Source organism: Ictidomys tridecemlineatus, chromosome 3, assembly GCF_052094955.1.
Source record: "Ictidomys tridecemlineatus isolate mIctTri1 chromosome 3, mIctTri1.hap1, whole genome shotgun sequence".
NCBI classification, from domain to species: Eukaryota; Metazoa; Chordata; class Mammalia; order Rodentia; family Sciuridae; genus Ictidomys; species Ictidomys tridecemlineatus.
The window spans coordinates 61,911,848-61,919,012 of NC_135479.1; the positions used below are offsets into that span (position 1 = coordinate 61,911,848).

General features: G+C 41.3%; 1 long non-coding RNA gene and 1 other non-coding gene across 4 annotated transcripts; one reads left to right on the top strand and one right to left on the bottom strand.

Moving 5' to 3' along the window:
- Positions 1-1,845: 1,845 nt before the first annotated feature.
- On the bottom strand, positions 1,846-3,387 carry LOC144376194 (uncharacterized). 3 transcript variants are annotated; one of them, XR_013436401.1, is made up of 4 exons: positions 3,276-3,387; positions 2,793-3,152; positions 2,327-2,455; positions 1,846-2,060 (listed from the first exon to the last, which is right to left on the bottom strand). It is a non-coding gene; the product is annotated as an uncharacterized LOC144376194 (long non-coding RNA). The 3 variants fall into 3 exon arrangements; XR_013436400.1 differs by lacking the exons at positions 2,793-3,152; positions 3,276-3,387 and having other exon boundaries at positions 2,365-2,786; XR_013436399.1 differs by lacking the exons at positions 2,793-3,152; positions 3,276-3,387 and having other exon boundaries at positions 2,327-2,786.
- Trnaw-cca (transfer RNA tryptophan (anticodon CCA)) lies at positions 3,054-3,125 on the top strand. The gene has a single exon. It is a non-coding gene; the product is annotated as a tRNA-Trp (tRNA).
- Positions 3,388-7,165: the final 3,778 nt, after the last annotated feature.

A 7,165-nucleotide genomic window follows, 5' to 3' on the forward strand; every position in this document is an offset into this window, starting at 1 on the left:
TGTTGCTAATTATCATCCTTTTTCTGTATTTAATTGGACATGGACTGATCTTAATTTTGGAATTTTCCATCTTCTACAGAAATTTTTCTTCTTTGAAAATAAGATTCAGTGTTGTCATATACAAGTTGAGCAATAAGAAAACAGTTCTTAACAATTTCTAGGCTGAGGTAGAACTGTGGGAAGCATCAGGGGGTACAGGGTAGGCCTTAAGACATTCTCCAATGAGCAGAATATATGGGGCCACTAAAACCCCTAGCAATTGACTTAAACTTAAAGAGATGCATTAATTTTTTAATAATTATTTTTTAGTTGTAGTTGGACACAATACCTTTATTTTATTTATTTATTTTTATGTGGTTCTGAGGATCCAACTCAGGGCCTCACATGTGCTAGGCAAGCCCTCTACCATGAGCCACAACCCAGCCTGGAATGCAGTAGTTTTAAAAAATAAGTGCAAAAATCCCTGATGAACAAAATACTATACTAAAATTTTAATTAAAACAGGATTTGAGCCAAATGCAGTGGCACACACCTGTAATCCCAGCAGCTCATGAGGCTGAGGCAGGAGGAGCCTAAGTTCAACGCTAGCCTCAGCAACTCAGTGAGGACTTGTCTCAAAATAAAAAAAAAAAATTAAAAATAAAATTAAAAGGGCTGGGGTGTGGCTCAGTGGTTAAGTACCTCTAGGTTCAAATCTTGGTACCTCCCTCAAAAACAAAACAAAACAAAACAAAAAAACACCAGAATTTGACCCTGCATAACTGCAGGCCTGTCTCACTTCCCTCTAGTCCTGGTAAGCAGAATTCTACCCTTGAAAGGGACACTTTGGCAAGTCACTTGATTTAATAATTATTCATTGGATGACATCATCATATTACAGTTTAATGGCATGTCCACATCATAGAACACAAAATAGTTTTTGGTTCCATATTTGAGAATAGAGGCCAAGACATTACAAGTGTGTCTACAACCTGAGCAGGAGTTTAAAATTAGAGCATCAGTGATCTTTCCCTGGGTTTTGGACTTCCCTTCCAGGAGATTCTGAACTCCTGACTTTGTGAGAGAGGCACTGGCTCTTCTTCGGTGATTTTGCTGTGTGGTGGATGCTGGAGGCCTTCAAAGGGGAGAGGGGGAGGAAGTCTGAGAATAACCAACCCAGATATGATTCCAATACACTCCCCCTACTCCCTGCACCCACAAGAGTCCAATTCACTCTGGGCCATCAAATGCAATGATGAGATGACTTAGGTCTTTGGTTACCTGGAGATAGAATCAGTAATCACACAGAGGGCTGGGCTGAATCTTTCGGCCCTAAGGACAGAGATAGAGTCCTCTGGACCCTGCTTTTCTAGACTCTCAGCTAATCCTAAATGCCTGCTATTCTCATACCTGGACACAAACCACAAAAAATTGCCACCATTCCTTTCTCCCTTTCCTCTCTGCCTGACAGAAGCAACCTGGGAACACACCCAGAAACTCTGAAATCAGGTGGCAGACACCCCTCCACCCTGCAAGCTTCACTGAGAACACTGGTTAGCACCTTTCCTCTTTTCCTTCCAAAAACAACCGTACCATTCCAGATCTTTCCTCCTCTAAAAGGATCCTGTGAGTGTTATATTTGCTGAATTAAGACTGATGCTTTGGTGTTCTTGAACAGACCAGAACAGTGCTTCATCTTTCTTATTTAATGGATTGTTGACTTTAGCAGTTGATTTGCTCACCTATTTAATAGGGAAAAGAAAGTACAGTCCAAATGCGGAGAAATTTAGGACTCCCAACAAAGTGGACAATGAGCCCTTTAAAATTACTTCAGGGAAAAATATAAACTCAAATACACAAACAAAATAAGAGTAAAAAATTAACATAATATTGTGTATAATACAATCCCATCTTAAAAACAAATTTAAGGTGACTGGAAGGGGGATGCCAATGTTCTCCTTTCTTGATTTGGGTGCTGGTTATATGCTGGCACTTCGTGAAAAATTAAACATAACTTTTCTGTATGTATGGGAGCCATCCATTGGGGTCATCCATATTTGGTATAAGTAGAAGGTAAAAATCTGGAAGAAGAAACAGCAGTGGAAATAGTAGCAGTAGATACTCTGGTGGGATTGTCCATGATTTTAATTTTCTTCCAAATACGTTCTGACTTTCTTTAAAAAAAATGTTTACACACACACACGTATATGTGAAATATATATGTGGGTGTGTGATCTTTTGATCACTGAGCCACATCCCCAAACCATTTTTATATTTCTTATTTTGAGACAGGGTCATTGAGTTGCTGAGAGCCTCGTTAAACTGCTGAGGCTGGCTTTGAACTCACAATCCTCCTGCCTCGGCCTCCCCAGCCTCTGGGATTACCGGCGTGCACCGCCACACCCGGCATCTTCTTGGTCCCAGCGGTCTGCCAGCCTTGAGCGTCGCCTTCCGCTGTCCCAGCGTTTCTTTCCTCCTAAGGGGACAATAGAGGAGGTGGCCCGGGCTGCCGGAAGCCCCGCATCCGGGCCTCTGAATGTCGTCGGGTCTTGGCGGCCTCGCCGCAGGGTCCTTTGACCCGCACGACAGTGGCCTTCGCCATTTTACAAGACGGGGACGCGGAGAGTGACCACTTACGACTGCCCAGGCCCCCCGCCCCGTCGCCCCCAGGCCGCCTCCCTTCTGCCTCAGGCCGGGACGTCGCCCCCCCAAAGCCCCAGCTACTGCGCTTTCCCGGAGTCCCCTCGGCCCGGGGATCCCTTCGTGCCCAGAGCGTCCCCGCGTTCCTCCTCCCGCCCCCGGCATCCGCTCGCCTGTCACTCGGAGACGCCGAGGAGGCGGAGCCGAATGTCGGCCGCCAGGTGACGGCTTTGCTGCGGCGCCGCAGTTCAGACCCCGTTGCCTCCGAGGCGTCCAGTTTCCAGCCCTCGGGAGGCGACGCTCCTGAGCTCCGCTCTTCCTGACCTGGCCCAGGAGTCCGGGAGGCAACGCGCGTTCCACCCCGAACCTTCACAACCCGGGAGCCGAGCCGGCAGAGCGAGGCCTTTAACGACGCTGAGTCCCCAGCTCACTGTGACCTCGTGGCGCAATGGTAGCGCGTCTGACTCCAGATCAGAAGGTTGCGTGTTCAAGTCACGTCGGGGTCAAGACTGGCTTTTTTTCCTCGCGAACAGCTGCAGAATGGGACGATTGGGGTTAGTGTCATAAAGCACAAATTAGGCCTGGGCAAGATCAGTCGTCCTTTCTACGCCACGAAAAGTCTCGCTTCTTTTTCTTTTTGTTTAGAATATAAATACCTGACTGAGAAAGACAGTGTTTCCTTCTGGTCACCGACAGGAGGCGCTGCCACAAGCCCCAAAGTGACTCTTGAGGGAGGGCTAGCTGACCCAGCCCTGCACCCACTCGGGCCCCGCCCTCATCTTGCAAGGCCACCGCCCACTTATCTCCTCCCCCCCTAAGCCACTTGGGCCAGTCTTGGAGAAGGTCTAGGCCCCAGAAGTGGACCGTCCACCCTAGTGCTGCTGTGTTTACACGTTTCCTCCCTGTTTATTTTGAACTTTTTTTTTTCTGCTCCACTCTCAGGAAGAGTCCTCAGTGAAGGTCTCTCAGGGAAGGCCCCTCTGGTGGTCATTTCTCTCCCACCTGGATTGTGACCCCCATTCTCAAAAGGCCACAGCGGTCATTTCTGGATATTCACTTCAACATTGTTTGTTAATAGGTTTGTCAGGACCCATGGGTAAGTTGATGTAGAGAAGAAAAGCAAGTTGCCTACACATTTTAAATATAAAAACAAACCATATATGTTCATATAGATTGAGTACCCTTAGGACCAGAAATGTTTCAGATTTCAGATTTTTTTCTTAATATTTGCATTTACATAACAATAAATCTTGGAGATGGGACCAAAGTCTGAACATGAAAAATCCATTTCTTCATATATATCTTTTATACAGCCTGAAAGTAATTTTATACAGCATTCTTAATGCACCTGTGTTTTGATTTCCACCCCTTCTGTGAAATCAGGTGTGAAATTTTCCACTGTGGCAGGCATCATGTTGTGCTCAAAAAGTTTTGGGTTAGGGAGTATTTCAGATTTTTTAATTAGGAATGCTCAACCTATACATACAGATAGTACTTAATATGTATTCATATTAAAAATATGGATGAGAATTATACACACCAACTCTAGGATAATGAGCAAGAAGGGATGAAGGCAAATTCTTCCCTTAAAACTACATTTTGTGTACATATATACATCTGTGTGTATGAGTATGTATAACCAAAAATGTTTACATTTATTAAGTTTGGTTAAGAGTTTGTGATGTTTATTCTTATCAAACATAACTTGCAGCTCTAAATTCAGTCTACCTTTATGGCCCAACAAATTATAATTGGTCAACAAATTATAATATACATATAATATATAATATAATATATATATAATATGGTCAACAAATTATAATTTCCCAGATTAGTAGGACCCATAGTATGCTAGCACAGGTGGAGATAAATTTTCTCAGAAAGAAAATTTTTAATTACTTAAAATGCACCTTGAGGTGCATTAGGCCTTCCAATTTTCCCACTACAAATTCCCAAAGTTCATTCACAAAAAGTTTTAAAAGCAAACAAATTAAGAGGGAAGACCTTATAAATGAGAAATAACAAAAACAGTAGACAACAGTATCAGAACTAAGGACTTCAGGTATGGAGATATCAGAAACAGAATACTAAAAGGATATATTTCATCTTGGAAATAAAAAGGCAGAATAAAAGCTTGACTGCAGAACAATAGACAATAAAATGTCAAGGTGCATTTTTTTTTTAGAGAGAGAGAGAGAGAGAGAGAGAGAGAGAGAGAGAGAGAGAGAGAATTTTAATATTTATTTTTTAGTTATTGGAGGACACAACATCTCTGTTTGTATGTGGTGCTAAGGATGGAACCCGGGCCGCACGCATGCCAGGCGAGCGCGCTACCGCTTGAGCCACATCCCCAGCCCCAACATTTTTTTAATATGTATTTTTTTAGTTGTAGTTGGACACAATATCTTTATTTATTTATTTATTTATATGTGGTGCTGAGGACTGAACACAGAGCCTCGTCCATGCTAGGCAAGCACTCTACTGCTAAGCGACAATCCCAGCCCTCAAGGTGCATTTTAAGTAATTAAAAATTTTAGTAATAAAAAATTTAATATTTGGAATTAGAATCAGAACAGGTATATTAAATAGCAGATTAGATACAGCTGAAAGAAGTACTAATTAAATATAATTAGTGATTGTGGTGATTCAAAGTAGGTCTACAAATTTTTAATTCTCTTTGCCTTGAATGTGAGTTGTACTTAATGACTTGTATGCAAGAAGAATCAGAAATTATGGTGTGTGGGCTGGGTTGGAACTCAGTGGTAAAGCGCTTACTTAGCTCATGTGAGGCACTTGGATTTGATCCTCAGCACCATATAAAAATAAATAAATAAAATGAAGGTATTGTGTCCATCTGCAACTAAAAATATGCATATAAAATATAAATAAAATATTTAAAAATTAAAAATATGTATATAAAATATGTATATAAAATACATATATAAAAGAAATTATGATGTGTGATTTGGAGACCAGGTCATAAAGGATACTGTAGCTTCCTGCTTGCTTTCTGCGTGGGTTGCTGGCTGACAAGCTATTATAACACTTAAGTCCTACTGGAAGTTCTCTTTATGAGAAGCTAAAGCCCCCAGTCCATGACCACATGAATAAGCCCCTATGAAGCTTTCAGATAATTGCATCCCTAGTCAACAACTTGACTATGCACCAGAGAGACCAAGAACCAGAAGCAACCAGATAAACCACACCCACATTTCTGACCCTCAGAAACTGTGTGAACAGCTGGTGTGGTGGTACACACTGTAGTCCCAGCTACTCTGGAGAGTTGAGCCCAGGATTTTGAAAGCAGCCTGGGTAATATAGTGAGACCCTGTTGAATGGAAGGAAGAGAGGGAGGAAGGGAGGAAAGGAGGAAGGGAGAGAAGTCAAGGAAGGAAGGAAGGAAAGAAGGGAGGGAGGGACCGGGTGAGAATAACAAATATTTGATGATTTACAATGTTGTGTTTAGGGGAAGTCATTTGTTATGCAGCAATTGATAACTAATACAAAATATCAATTCCCTAATTGTTGTTCATACTGTTCTATACATGTCCTTTTAATTAACCTTGTCCATTTTATGGTTCAATTTTTTTTCCTTATGAACTTACAAACTGTATAAGTTTTTAAATTCATTCTGTATTAGTTATCTACTGCTACAAAACAAGGAACTATCAAATGGATATGCTTCAGGAAGAAGCAAAATGATCCCAGACAGAAGGTCTGAGATGCAAGAAGAACTGGTAAACAATAACATGGTGACCATAAGGATATAGCTAACAAACCTTAACTACATACAAATAATAATAATATTACGAATTTATGTAGCTATAAAATAGAACTGAAATACTGGACAACAATGACTTGTAAATCAAAGTAAACATATTTTGGGAGTAGCACCTTGTACGGTGGTTATATTATTTGAAAGGAAGAACAGACTATTTATTGATCTGAGACCCCATTAAGTATGTTAAAATGCAGGGTAATAGGAGGTGGAATACGAGGGGGGTGTAGCTCAGAGGTACAGTGTCCATGCAAAATGCCCCGGGTTCAATCCCCAGAACTGGAAAGAGACAGGGTGGGGAGGAGAGGAGGGATAGTATTAGTAATTGATTGATTTGCAGACAAAACAATCAGTTAAAGATATCAAAATCAGAATAAGGGTCCTGGGTGGGCTCAGGGGTAGAGTGTGTGGATAACATGTGAGAGGCCCTGATCCACTCTCCATCACCAAAAAAGGAAAAAAAAAATTGAACAAGAAAATGGACAGGGTTGATTGAAAGGACATGTATAGAACTTCATGAACAACAATTAGGGAACAACATTCTTGGAATATTTTATGAAAACTTGATCATATTGTAGATACAAGGTAAATCTCAACATGAATTTCAAAATGTAAGTCAGGCCAGTTTCTCTGATCAAACTAGAAATCAATGGACTGCTGAACTTAGTCTCTTATATTAAGATTAAAAAAAAAAAAACAACTTTTTTCTTTTTTTTTTTTTTTTCAGTGCTAAGGATTGAACCCAAGGCCTTGCACATGCTAGGCAAG